The sequence below is a fragment of the Triturus cristatus genome, chromosome 3_1 (genome assembly GCF_964204655.1).
Source record: "Triturus cristatus chromosome 3_1, aTriCri1.1, whole genome shotgun sequence".
NCBI classification, from domain to species: Eukaryota; Metazoa; Chordata; class Amphibia; order Caudata; family Salamandridae; genus Triturus; species Triturus cristatus.
Window position 1 is genome coordinate 1,038,024,920 of NC_140583.1, and position 15,147 is coordinate 1,038,040,066.

General features: G+C 45.2%; 1 protein-coding gene across 1 annotated transcript in view; it reads left to right on the forward strand.

Annotated features, from left to right (window-relative positions):
- Nucleotides 1-15,147, forward strand: part of TMEM163 (transmembrane protein 163) — an 848,993-nt gene that overhangs the window by 811,359 nt on the left and 22,487 nt on the right. The window lies entirely within an intron of this gene.

Below are 15,147 nucleotides of genomic sequence, written 5' to 3' on the forward strand. Positions count from 1 at the left end.
TCTCAGACTGATGAGGTTGTGGAAAAGACACACAGATGATATCCTAGTGATCTAGAGAGGCAGAAGGGAGGAAGCAATTCATTTTACGGAATGGGTCAACAACTTGGATTCCTTTCTGAGATTCATGATGAATATGAGCGATTTGGAAATGTCATTCTTCGAGCTACAGATATACCATGAGGGGGGTATCCTGAAGACTGAGGTTCATTCTAAACCCATGGATAAAAACAGCCTTCTACGATTTGAGAGTTTCCACCCGAGCACTAAGAGAAGGCTTACCAATAAGTCAATTCCTAAGACTCAGACGCAGATGCACAGAATTTGGGAAGTACAGAGAATACACAGAAATACTCAGAGAAAAACTACATGAAAGCAACTACCCTGAGTAAACTATCACCAGGGCTAGAAAAAGAGGCACGAATAGCAACAGGGATGCAATGTTGGGCACCTATAAAAAGCAACAGGAGTCTTGACCTATCTGTGTAACAACTTGTACTACCATTTCTAACTCAGTCACCAAACTGGTTAGGAGGCTGTTAGACCTGGCACGATTGGCGTGAGTTTCCCTTCCATTTTTTCGCTGTGTCTCCTCTGTTTTTGCTGGTTATAGATTCTCTGGTCGCTGTGCCATTGCCATTCAGTGCCACAGCGCGAATGCGCCCTTTGTAAAGATGACATTTGAATTGGTACATCCATGATTGGCCTATTTGGTTTACCTGTTAGTCCCTGGTAGCGTGGCCCGTGTGTGCCCAGGGCTGGTAAACCGAATGCTGCTGGTGGGCCTGCAGCACTGGTTTGTGCCACCCACAGAAGCAGCTTGTAAAGTGTGTCTCAGACCTGCCACTGCAGCGTCTGTGAGCAGTCCAGAACTGCCATCTTGGCTGTGAAGTGCACCCACTTCCCAGCTCCTAAACCTTCCCTTGACATCCTGTAAGCCCCCCTTATGATAGGGTGCATTGTATGTGTAAGGTAGGACATGCCCTGATGTGTGTAGCATGTCCTAGTAGTGAATTACATCCAATTTCGTTTTTCGCTACTGTAAGGCTACCTGTTCTCCATAGGCCAGAATGGGAGGTCTGGGCTATTACATTCTATAGTCCTAACTGACCCACAGAACATGGTAGAAAAACGAATTTAATATGCCTGAGCTCAGAATATTAAAATACATCTTTTAGTGAAGGTTATTTTTATATTCTGTGTTTGAAACTACCACTTTTAGAGTATAGGTACTTTCTTGCCTAAGCCTTCCAGTTTGCTCTGCTATTATGTGTATTGGCTGTCTGGTTTTGGAGGGACAGGGCAGGCTGAGTCAGACCTGGGTTGAATAGAGAGATCTGCCTTGGAGTGAGAGGAGGGGTAGCTCCTGCACTTGAATAGGGCTGTGCCTGGCAAGGTGAATGCTGGCTCCACCTCCCACTGTGCGTCTGAAGGCAGACCTCCTCTTTCTGAAAGGAGTTGTAGCGATAAATTTCATTGTGTGTGCTATTTTTTCACATCAGCAATTTAGTCTGTACTGGAAGTGGGCTACCACAGCCCCCAGGGCTGGGCAGAACTGGTTCTGGCTGGGTTCAGAGACTTGTGACCCCTAAGAACAAAGACTTTGGGGGTATAAATATTTGTGCCCAAACCCCTACAATTGGTATTGCTCCTGGACAACAAGAAGAACCTCTGTCCGTGTAACTACAGGAATCTGCAGGAGAAGGACTGTCCTTGTGCTTGTGTGCTGTTTCTGGGACTGGCCTGCAGTGGTTACTACTGGACTTGGAAGAAGAGGAAAAGGACTTTGAAGGAACTTTTATTTTGTGACTACAGCAATCACCCAAGGGCTAGAAGAGAGCTAGCCTCCTGCAGGAGTCTCAGGCACATCAGACTCCACCACCAGCCTCCTGTTTCCTCCAGCGAGGATTTCTATCTGCAGGTGAGGCTCCTGTGAGTTCCAGGGCCTCTAGTTCTACTGCTGAGAAGAGAGTGCTGAAAATCATTGCTAACCCCTGTTAGCGAGCCACTGCAGCTGGTGAGCGTGAGAAAAATCGTCGCTCTGCTGTCGCCGTGCGCTCACTAACCCCGAAGAATATCGCATCATCCGTCAGCGGGCCTGAAAACGCCCGCTATCCCGAAGATCGTCGCATCACCCGTCAGCGGGCCTGAAAACGCCGGCTATCCCGAAGTTCGTCGCAGCACCTGTCTGCGGGCCCGAAAACGCCCGCTATCCCGAAGATTGTCACATTGCATGTTAGCGGGCCCCAAAGTGCTCGCTAACCTCAAATCATTGCATCAAGCTCATCGCAGCGCGGACGCCGAGCGTTCGCCATTTTCCTTGCATCGCATCAGGATCGTCGCTCCCTCGCGGAGCGCCATATTCTTTCATCGCAGCAAAATCGCACCCGCAACAGGCTTGGTGCATCATCCTCCCTCAGCGGCAAGGATTTTATCGCATCACCGGCTTAGCGTGAAGAAGTTTTTCGCTTTGTCCTGCCCGCAATCCAGCGCATCATCCTCCCTTGCGGTAAGGATTCAACGCATCGCAGGTTAGCGTGAGGAAATTTATCGCTACAACTCCTTAGCGAGATTTTTGTTGCTTTGCTACAGGAACCAGATACTTTGTGAGTAAAAGGATCGCAGAGACCACTGCATTAAACTGAACATCATTTTGTGCACCTTGAACTATTTTTGCAGCATTTTTAAAGTAACCCTATTTTTCTAGTATTGTGGATTTTTACTGTTATTGGTCTTGTGATTAAGTCTATATAAATATTCCTATTTCATATAACTACTTAAGTGGTGTCCATTTGTAGTGTTCCTCATTATATTACTGTGTATGGTCATAAATGCTTCACACAGTGCCTCTGAGATAAGCCTAGCTGCTCGTGCTACGTTACCACAGGGTTGAGCAGGGGTTGTCAAAGGGTGTAGGCTGCTTACTCTGACTTAGGAAGAAGGGTCCCTACTTGGACAGTGGCCAGCCATTGCCAACCTGAGACCCCCATTTCTAACAGAGACATTGGGGTATTCTAAACTCTGGGAATCTTAAAATTACACATCCTATTTTCTCCTTCAGGATGAGCAAGAACCTACTGGATGCCTTGGTATAAACGCCTGAAAAAAACACCAGCAGAGACCCAAGGGACATTATGGGGCACCCCATCCTGACGTGCCACCAACCCTTTGTTGGGTGTGGGATATGCCAGTTCACAAAGAAATGCAAGTCTCTTTGACTTGGTCCTGGCTACCTCATGACAAACTTTAATTCAAGTTATGTTATATATGTCCTAAAATGCCCCTGCAGGCTCCTGTACATTGGTAAGACTACTAGGAGATACATGTCCACATAACAGAACCTAGGAGCATGATTAGGTGTAGGAGAGACAATACAAAATTGACCTGCCACTTTATTGGCCACCAACACAATGCAGAGGATATTGAATGGTATGTAATAGAGAAATTGGAACAAAGTGACACAGACATGAGCAAGGCACTGCTAAAATATGACCAGTGCTGGGTGTTCCGCCTCCATACTGACACCCGTGGGCTTAATGATGAAATTCCATGGGGAACTAAATGGTGTAAAGAATCACCCAGTGTGTGTAGTTTATACCCCACCCTCCCAACAGACCTGTTTTCCTCCATCGTCTCAAATGTTAACGGTTATGATCAGTGATCCCTTAGTGGGGACCTTTCTGTGATTTAACAGACCCATTGCCACTGTTTTAATATGATAAGAATCACTCTGTCGCTCATTTGTCCCATCTCTTGTGTGTGCTATTTTTTCACATCAGCAATTTAGTCTGTACTGGAAGTGGGCTACCACAGCCCCCATAACTCATTCATTATGACACAGAACTGTCCGGTCATGTGTCCGGGTTATTTCCGTACCAATACTCCTGGAAAATAGATTTCATTTCCCAGGTTCCTCAGCGGTAAAGGAAGCCTGCTATTGGCTCCTACAGGAGCATGTTGTGTGCAATTGACGCAGCCATACTCATTGCGGTGCCCCGAGTTAGGGAGCACAAGCCCCTCCTGGAGCGGACTGGGGCTCCACACCGCCTCTGGACACCACGGCAATATTCAGCCGTGCATACTAGACGTGATCCCCCACTCAGGGATCACGTGCCCGCTACTGTGACAATTAACCTTGAAACAAATGCAACTGATGGGCGGGGCCACACCTCCCCGATTTCGGTGGTCACAGGTCTCCTGTTCCAAAGCAGGTGGAACCCATTAGCTGTAACATGACTGACAATTAGTACAAAAGGCGGATTGGCCAGCTTGAACAACCTGTTAACTTTTCAATAGAAACTGGTGTTGCTACAACCTTGATGGCACCAATCGGCTGTTCGATGGGGCACGGTAGGATCTATTTGGGTGCTCTACCTTTACATAGTTTTATTTATTTTTTATTTTTATTTATTTGAGTTTTATATAGCGCTGACTAGACCCGGAGGTATCAGAGCGCTTTACATAAGGATCCACAAAATTACAGAATTACATCAGTTACAAGTTACATCAGTTACAAGAAAACATTTCAAGAGCATCTGAAGACGAAATAAATGGAGCTTAAAAGGGTAAGGGGGTGGGGTAAAGGTGTAGGAGGGAGAAAGGATGGAGATAGGTTGGATGGAGAGACGAAGGAGAGTCTGCCCAAAGTCCAGCTGGGTAATTGATGGCCGAGGGGGAAGTCCACAGCCCATCTCCTCTATAGCTATCAGGTAGTTCCACCGGGCATCATTCAAGCGGCTAGGTCTCAATGAGAAAACAATTAGAGAGCAAAGAGGAGGGATAAATGGAGCGTACAGGAGACAGTGGGTGGAGTAAAGTGTTAGGAGGGAGAGTATGATGGAGAGACGAAGTAAGGTCTCCCCAATGTCCGGATGGGTAGGTGACGGTCGAAGGGGTAGTCCACAGCTCAAGTATGTGGATAAATAAAGAAAGCAGTGCCCACAAATTAGTATTAGACACTGATAATGTTTGATGACTTGAGGAGTGTCCTATAGTGCATTCAGCAGGCACAGAGGGACAGTGTGTTTACTCACTATCACCTGCACTATTATTTCTCTCCCCTCCTTCTCTGTGTTATTATAGGATCACATCCATTAGAGTGTGTCTATAGGAAGTGTCCACCCTGAACAGGCAATAAGGCATCTGGCCCCTGGGCACTAGGTAAAGGATCCACTCTGGCCTGCCATTGCAGAGCCTGTATGCAGTCTAGTACTGCTATGTCGACTTGGCAAGGGAATTTAGTATGCCTGAACTCAGAATGTTAAAATGCATCTTTTTGTAAGTGTGATATTTACATTCTGTTTTTGAAAATACCACTTTTAGAAAATGGGTATTTTCATGCTTAGCCATCCCGTGTGCCTCTGCTATGTTTGTGTATTGCATGTCTGGCTTTTGGATGACAGGGGCTGGGGAGGAGCAGTGGCTCCAGAGAGCCTGATGAGTCAGGGCTGGGCTGAATAGCCATGGGCTGCATTTAGAGTAGGGGAGGAGATTTCCTTTTATCTGAATGGGCCTGGTCTGCCAAGGACAATGCTGTCTCCACCTCCTGCCAGGAAGCTGCACCAGAGAGGACAGAACTGGTTCTGGCTGAGCACAGGGCTTCTCTGCTACCAGAGAACAAAGGATTTTGGGATATAAATATTGGGGCACAGACCCCAGAACTTTAGATTATTTCTAGGAATCAAGAGGAACCTTTGCCAAGGAGAAGAGACGGAGAAGCTAAGGAGGAATACTGCCCCTGTGCTGTGTGCTGTTTGCTGTCTGGGGTTGGCCTGCAGTGGCTACTTGCTGCCAAGGAAAGGAGTAAAGGTCTTTGCTGTTTGCTGTGTCCCCTGCTTGAAAGAAGATCTCCAAGGGCTTGAAACTGAGCTTGCCTCCTGTTCTGAAGTCTCAGGGACAGAAATACTTGACCTCCAGCTCCCCTGAACTTCCTTGCTGGGAGTTCTGATCTGCAAAGAGATGCCTGCTGTTGTTTTGGGCCTCTACAGTCTGTTTTCCGCTGGGAGCTAGAAAGTAACACAACTTCAAAGAAGCGAGACGCATCCGCACCCATTTCGGACGCATTGCTGAAGAAATCGTCGCAGCGCCTGCCGCTGCTCGAGAAATCACCACAAGCTGCATCGAGTGCACCGATCTCCGAAGTACAAGATCATTGCACCAAGTTCGACGCAAGGCTTGCTGTGCGGCTGCAAGAATTCATGCATCGTCCCGAATTGTCACATCGCATCGAGGCTCCAAGGTTGTTGCATCATTGGGAGACGCAGTAAGAAACCAACTCTTCACCTCCTCACACAGTAAGAAACCGACGCATCACCTCCTCTCTGGTAAGGAAACGACGCATCACCTCCTGTGCGCTGCAGTAAGGAGCCGGCGCATCACCTCCCCTGGAGCAAGGAACCGACACATCACCTTCCCTGAGTGTAAGGAACCAACGCATCACCTTCCCTGAGGCCTGTTTTTTTGTTTGCGTGACAAATCCCAGGTACTTTGTGAGAAAAGAGTCGCATCTACAAATTGCTTTGAACTGAACTATTTCTACCATCTAATAGTGATATTCTTATTACTGTATTGTGGATTTTTCTCATTTGGTCTTGTTTTGGTTTAGATAAAGATTACTTATTGAAGTGACCACAATCCAGACATGTAGAGGAGGAAGTCAAGTTTATTACCGCTCATCACAACAGCTTCCAGGGAGTGACACTCATATTCAAGCATAGACATTCCATCACCAAGGAGATGACAGAACACACAGAGAGTAATTACATCACCACTTTAGATATTACAATATCTCCCTTCTTTACCATAACACAAAAATAGAAAAAGAAAGAAAGACAAAAAGTAACTTTAAAAAATAAAACTAGATACAATGAATAACATGAAAATTAAAGGTAAAGCTTCATTATCAATAAGAGTAAGATAACAAATACATTCTATAAGTCCACACGTTTGGGAACAAATCTCATCCGGGTGCCCCTCCTCACCAATGAGGTAGACTTGTCTTGTGAAATATTATCACAAGGTGAACTTCTTCCACTCAATCCGTCCTTTCTAACCTCAGAAGAAACTTTATTGGAAGAAGCAACAGCATTATCGTTCAAACCCATTTGATGCACAACATTGTCAGGAAATTTTATAAATCCTAGCTACATTCCACCAATTTTTACCATCAACTCTTACAGCATAACGCGAAACCAGGTCAACACACATTGGTTTACTAAATTTAGATAAACCCTTGGGTACATTATGAGGAATCTTTATCTTGACCCAATCTCCCACCTTGATTTTGTGGGACCACTCTTCTTTATGATACCTCTGTCTTGAAAGACTGGTAGAGTTATCATTGGCATTGATTTTGTTGAGTACATGAGAAGAAGAGGAAACTGATATTGACAATAGTCCCCACTCCTTCATCCAGGCTGGACACAAGTTAAACGTTGCAGCTCTCCCTCTCAGTAACTCAAAAGGACTTTTCCCAAATTCAATACCAGGTGTGGTGCGATGAGCCCACAACATACTCTGCACAGCTCCTCTAATGTCTATGTTACCAGCTACAGCCCATTGCACACAGTCAACCAAAATACGATTCATGCGCTCAATAAAACCATTTCCTTGTGGGTGATAAAGTGCTACACGCCGATGGAAAATGCCAGATTGGTTCAAAAATGAAGACATTTCTTTGGATACGAACTGTACCCCATTGTCTGACACTAATTCCTTAGGTAAACCTTCCCTTGCAAACAAACTCTCCAAAAATTTGATAACCTCATTTGTATTAGGTTCCGTCAAAAAACAAACCTACCACCATTTGCTGTAATAATCCGCAATTACCAAAGCAAATCTATATTTATTTGGTAAAGCATTGAAAGGACCAATGAAGTCTAAAGCTAGTTTCATCCAAGGACCTGAAGGTAGGTCAACCTTCACCTTGGGAGGAGTGACAGTTTTGATTACGTTATCACTGGAACAGCACGTAAAACAATTTTCAACCATGTTCTCTATATGACGGTCCATTGAAGGCCACCAATAAATCACACGAATTCTGCGCTTGGTGCATGTTTGCCCCAAATGACCTTCATGTCCTGCTGTAATTATACGATCTCTCAAACTAGCTGGGGGAACAAATTTATCACCCCGTAAGATCATCTCACCCTCTTCTAGAGAGAGTTCATCAGCCACTTTTGAAAAAGGTTGCAGTTCACAATCCAGGTGTTTTTCCTTTGGCCATCCCTGAATAATACATCTTTTTACTTCCTTAAGGACAGAATCAGACTTCAACGCATCAAACCATTCTTCCTCCTTGAAACACCCCTCTTTGCATACATCAATGCTCGCAATTAAGCATTCTTCATCTTCATCTGGTAAACACTCGCCCTGCACCACCGGCAATGGCAACCAGGAGAGAAAATCAGGTCTGATGTTTTTACCTCCAGGAATATGTTCCACTGCAAAATTGTATTGAAGAAGTTTAGAACTCAATCTCGCGATCCTAGGAGTATGATCTTTCACTAAAACCCCATTGAGAATGGGAATCAAAGGTTTGTGATCAGTCAACAATTTAAAAGATCTTCCCCAAAGAAAACTCTTAAACCTCTCAACAGCCCAACAACAAGCTAAGAGTTCCCTTTCGATAACAGAATAATTTTTCTCACTAGGACGTAACGATCTAGATATAAATCCAAGAGTGAGTTCCTTTCCAGCTTTTGTTTGGGTCAACATCCCCCTTAGACCATCAAGACTAGCGTCGACAGAAACAACTGATTCTTAGGAAGGGTCATAAGGAGTCAAAATATTACACTGCCCAAGATCATCCTTGATTTGATCAAAATCTGTTTGACATCTGTGATCCCACATAAAAACAGTGCCTCTCTTCAACAGTTCACGTAAATGAACAGTCTTAGCCGAAAAATTGGAGATAAATTTAGAATAAAATTCACACATGCCAAGAAAGGAAGACACCTGCTCCTTGGTTTTTGGAGAAGGAACTTTAACAATCGCCTCAATCAAACCAACTCTAGGAAGAATGCCCTCACCAGATATGCAGTGTCCTAGATAATCGATAGACTTAACACCAAAGACACATTTGCTCAAATTGGCCACTATACCTTTCTCTTGTAGCCTGTTTAACACTTCCATCAAACTCTTGTCATGCGACGACCTGCAAACTCCAGCTATTAAAATGTCATCTTGGAAAACGACTGTATTATGCACTCCCATCAGAACTTGTTCCATCACACGTTGAAAGACTGAAGCCGCCGAAGCCAAGCCAAACGGCATACGTTTGAATTGAAAAGTTCCAGACGGTGACACAAAAGCTGTCAAATGTTTTGAGGACATGTCTAATTCAACTTGATATGCAGAGGACAAATCTATCTTTGAAAACCATTCAAAACCCTGAAACTTCGAAACTATATCATCAATACGGGGTAGCGGGTGGGAATCCACCCATATGTTCTTATTAAGACTGCGTAAGGCAATACAGACTCTGAGATTCCTATTTTTTTTCCGTGCGACGACCAAGGGACTTAACCAGAGAGATGATTCAACAGGCTCAATCACACCAGATTCACGCATCTTTTCTAGCTCTTTTGTTAAATCATCCCTAACACTCAAAGGAACATTGCGCAGTTTGTGTTTGCTAGGAATTGCTCCTTCTTTTACCTTGATAAGATGTTTAAACCCTTTAATCAGACCTAAAGAGTCGCAGAAAACTTTTTGAAATTTACTTCCCCAGATTGAAGGATTATCACAAGACGTCGACTCATTGACAATAGACACTGGATCTTTTGTACCAGGTCTAAGGGTCATTCCGAATAGACCTTGATGGTACCACCCCAGGATGTTTAACCCTTTAATTGCGACATAAATTTTCCCAGTGATAGTTTTCTCTTCAAAAACTAATGTGCTTTCGAAAAAACCCTTCAGCTGAATCTTCCTACCTTCATAAGATACAGGGCTTCTATCAGGAGGTTCAAGATGTTTGTCTCCCCACACAGATTCAAACAATTCTTCAGTAATCATTGTCATGCGTGCTCCTGAATCAACTAGTAATTTCAAACTTTTTCCGTCGACTATGATGTCCACAATCGGGTCTGGACATTCCTCACAGTCATCCTTAACTACTAACATCAAGTCGCTCATGGAACTTATGACTTCTGTGTCACTCTCCAATGTGTTACTCTCTTCCCACACAGCACTGATATTCCTCCTGGCCATACACACTTTTGAAAAATGACCTTGTTTACCACAATCTCTACAGGAAGCATTACGAGCTGGACAAACTCGTGAATTGGGAAAATGGGAAGGATAACCACACTTTGAACAGACATTCTTCTTTTGAAAATACATTTGTTTTTTATCTTGTCTTGCTGCGGGCACTTTTCCTTTACCATCAGTACTATTTTTCTCAGGGACTCTACTCTTTTCTCCCACAACTTTCCCTTCATTAACAACTCCAATCGTAGATTTATCTGGCCTTAGTTCATTTGAAGAGGTTTGTGATAACTCAATGCTCTTAACAATGGACACAGTTTCTTCAAGTGAAGGATTTTTTAAAGTCAGTAATTTCTGTTGCACTTTTTTGTCCCTGCATCGTACTACGATTTGATCTCTGATGAGTTGGGACGTAAAATTCTCAAACTCACATTCAGATGCCAAAATTCGTAGAGAAGCAACATATGACAAAATACTCTCCGACGTTTGTTGCTCCCTTGTAAAAAATGTGTGCCTGGCTACTACTAAACTCTTTTCCACATCAAATTGTTTTTCTAACATTTGTATTGCCTGATCAAAATCATTTAATGGTTCAACACCCTCAACTTGTTCAGGTAAAGGTAGATGTTCCAATACCGCTTGACCTTCAAAACCCAAGTTGTGTTCAAGAATAAATCTCTTACGTTCGGCACTAAATCTAAGGCCCCCTATGGCTCCTAGATACTTCGTAAATGCCCTGTACCATACTTTCCACTCTACTGGTGGGTCTGCCGGAAGCTGTAGGAAAGGGGAAGGTGCCTGTACATTCTGCATATTGAAGACAAGATATTATAAGTGACCACTATACAGAAATACACCTAAATTACTCCCTCAAACAGCGAATATTCTTCTTTTGCTCTGAGAACAAAGCTAATGTAACACTGTACTAATTTTCATAGAAACTAGCACTACGTTCTGTATGTTGAAACAGAAATCTACAAGAGACACAATGCAGACAAACACCTAATGTTCTCCCTCACACAGTGAATATTCAACATTTCTTAGAGAATAATACTGATAACTAGTACAATGCTAATTTTTTTTTAAAACAGACTCTACATTTGACAAAAATATCATAATTTTCACTCTCTTTTAAAAATAATCATAAATAAGCCCAGTGAAAAAAACGATATATAGCTCTCACAATAGGAATAGATCTTCACTTTTCCATTTCACAAAGAAACCACAAGATGGCAATAGCGCGCTGTCAGTCTAAAATCATTTGTAGGAATGTAGAAAAAAAAATTATAGCTGCAACGCTTGGATATTACACAGTAAACTCCGTGAAGAACGTGCAGTACCTTGGCCCATGTGAGGCTGCCTTTCCGCGGGGAAAATATCCGTCGACAAAACCGCTCAAATACCTTTCAGTAGTCTTGTAACGAACGTTGTGACGTGAGGAGAAAGCTATGCCTCTGACGTTTGTGGAATTCAGCCAACAGGAGAATGCACGATGAACGTGGGCACGTCACAACAAACACGCACACCACGTCATCATTTCTCTGCTCGGCGTGAATGAGTGAAGACCAACGATCTCCTCCAGCACTGCGCACATCCAAAGGTAAAGCCGATCACCCGACAGCGAGTTGACCACAGTCACAGCAGAAATAAAGGTAAAATTAACTCAATATCCTTACGTTTTGCTCGCTTAAATAATCGTATGACTTCTGAGGGTTTGAACTTCGGTATTTCTTGCAGCTTTCCCCCTTTTTTCCCGTTTGGCAAAAGACAGTTAAAACTTCGTTTTTTCTTGTAACTTGGGGTCGCACAAAATCGTAAGTTGTCTTTACACAAGGTAGCTGCTAGCCGAGACCGACTGTCCCATCGGCAACACGGAGATGTCTTTGATGGACAGAAAAAAATGGCTTTCACGTCGTTTAAAAAAAAAACAGCTGTCAGCTTTAGTAGTCTGCACACGTGGGAATGGAGATGAGCGGTACGTCCCAATCTCGTCGCCAATTGAAGTGACCACAATCCAGACATGTAGAGGAGGAAGTCAAGTTTATTACCGCTCATCACAACAGCTTCCAGGGAGTGACACTCATATTCAAGCATAGACATTCCATCACCAAGGAGATGACAGAACACACAGAGAGTAATTACATCACCACTTTAGATATTACACTTATTTTTCAAACTGGTGTGGTGTCCATTTGTAGTGTTTTCACTCTATTACTGTATGTTTTCACAAATACTTTACACACTGTCTCTGAGATAAGCATGTCTGCTCATGCCAAGCTACCGGGGGGGAGCAGAGGTTATTTTAGGAGTGTATCCCCCTTACCCTGACTAGAAGCAAGAGTCTCTGTTTGTACAAAGGTACCTGTGGGAGCCGGCCTTGTGGCGTGGTCCTGTTCCCCCTCGCTAAGCCGCACGCGGTCCCATGCACCTCGGGGCTCCTCCATTTTGGATTATACGTCACTCCACGTGAGCACCTGCGTGACCCCGCTTCACCCGGCCTCTGTCCCAGCGAGGCCCGACATCGAGGCGCCAACCCCTGGCCCGGGGGATACTACGTGAACCCTTCCCACTCCCGGTGGAGGGCAGTATCGATGGGACCCCCAACCGTCCTTCCACACCTAGGTGCGATCACCTCACAGCTCTCTGGGGCCTGGCGCCTCTCCTGCTGGGCATCTGGCCGCTCCCTACCCGGCCTCTCCGCCCCCTCCGGGCGCAAGGGTCCGGACATCAAAGGGCTCCAGTCCTATATCTGGGGCAAACCGACAACAGGACAACAGTTGTATCCCGGAGTCAAGAGCCCTGCTGATCGGATCGCGGCTGACCCTACGGACGAAGACTCATCCTGAACCCACACTCTGAGCCCTGCTGACGACGTCGCGGCTCCCCCGTGCTTGAAGACCTTCACGAACCTTTGGGGCCCTGCTGACCCTGTTGCGGCCTGACCTTGTTGAACCTCATTATTAGAGCCCAGCTGACCTCGTCGCGGCTCGACCGAAGCGGACCTACCACCGGAGCCCTGCTGACTGTGTCGCGGCTCGACCGAAGCGGACCTACCACCGGAGCCCTGCGGACTGTGTCACGGCTCGACCCAAGTGGAACTACCAACCGAGCCTTGCAGACGCCGTCGCGGCTCCCCACGTCCGAGCCGCTCCGAGACCAGCACTCAAGGTCTGGCGCAGAGCCCTCCCGTACCTGGTTGGTACTAAGACTGTCCCGCTACCCTATCCCTCTAACAGACATTGAGACTCTTACTGGATCCCTCGATCCCATTGTAAATATTGAAACGTGCTACTTCTGATAAAGAACTAAATCAAGCAACTGATATTGAGTCCTGTGTGGTGGTGTTACTGGGCCTAGTACGATTGTAGGGGAAAGACCTCCCCGAAGGGGGCTTCTCAGCGGCGCTCGGCTATAACTGTGCAGTAGGAAGGTGTGCCGGACTAGTCTCCCCGACTCCCCGGTGGTCCTCCCTCCAACAGTACCTACCTCTGCCAACCAGAGACCCCCATTTCTAACAGTGGCAGTTTCAGACTTGCAACTTAAAAAAGACTTTGTGATTTTAAATTGTGAGTCAAAAGACACCAAAGTCAAATTAGTCTACCTTTTCCCATTTGGAAATTACACTTATAAAGTGGAATAAGGTAATCCCAATGTTAATCTATGGGAGAGATAGGCCTTGCACTAGGGGGAAATGAATTTAAGAGTTTTTCACTGCCTGGGTATGTAAAACCTAAAAATACATGCCCAACATTTTAAATACATTGCACCCTGGCCTTGGAGCTGCCCAGGGCCTACGTTAGGGGTGACGTATATGTATTAAAAGGAAGGTTTGGGCCTGGTATGAGGGTTACTTTGCCAGGTTGACATGGCAGTTTGAAACTGCACACACATACTCTGTAATGGCAAGCCTGAGACATGTTTAAAAAGGGTACCTAAGTGAGTGGCACAATCAGTGCTGCAGGCTAACTAGTAGCAGTGAATATACAGGCCCTGGGACCATGTTGTGCAATTTACTAGGGACTTATAAGTACATTAAATATGTGAATTAAGGATAAGCCAATGTTACCATGTTTAAAGCCAAGAGCACATGTACTTTAGCACTAGTTAGCAGTGGCAATGTGTCCTGAATCCATAAACCAGCAAAAATGAAATCAGCAAAACAGGAGGTCAGAAGGCAAAAAGGCAGGGGAAACCAGGCCAAAGATGATTGGTCTTACAGCCTGGTTATCTGAGGTCTATTAAGATCCCTGCCCACAAAGCCATTTTCCTTGACTCTTAAGTCCCATGAGGTGGGGCTTACAGAACCTGAGTGGAGCAACTAGTTGGAGATCGCCAGGCGCCATGCCACCCATCTCTCTGGCCTTCTGGCCAGCTATCCTTTAACTAGATGACCCTCACCTGCAGCTGACAGCTGACCCAGGCTCACTGGAGTAATGACCAGAGTGCCCAGGTCCATTGTAGCCAGATATCAGAAGGCCCACGGACTTGGAACTATTGACTGGTTTGCCTCTAGTACCTCTGGTACCGTGTGCGCAGGCCAACCAATTGTCATGCTGATAACTGCAAGGGAGAGTGCCAGCAAGCCTTCAGCTGGTGGCGCAAGGTGCAAAGCATAGGCCCAGGTGCCATTGAGCATATGAAGATTGCCTCCCTTGGTCTAGCACCACATACAACTAGTTGGTGGCAGAATGATGCTGGTGCAAGTGGACCAGCGAGACAAAAGCATGGTGTAGAGGATGACTTTCAATAGATCACATCAAGGTAGCTACTCTGCTGCTTAGGGATAAATCAAACACAAGTTGCATACAAACAATTTAAATTCAGATGCTCTTATTGGGTGACGGCGCAGTGAAAAGTGATGCAGTTTAAAAAGTGTGCTATTGCTATTTACACCATTTTACAGTGCTTGGTGAACCATGCCCACCATATTTTATAGACTGT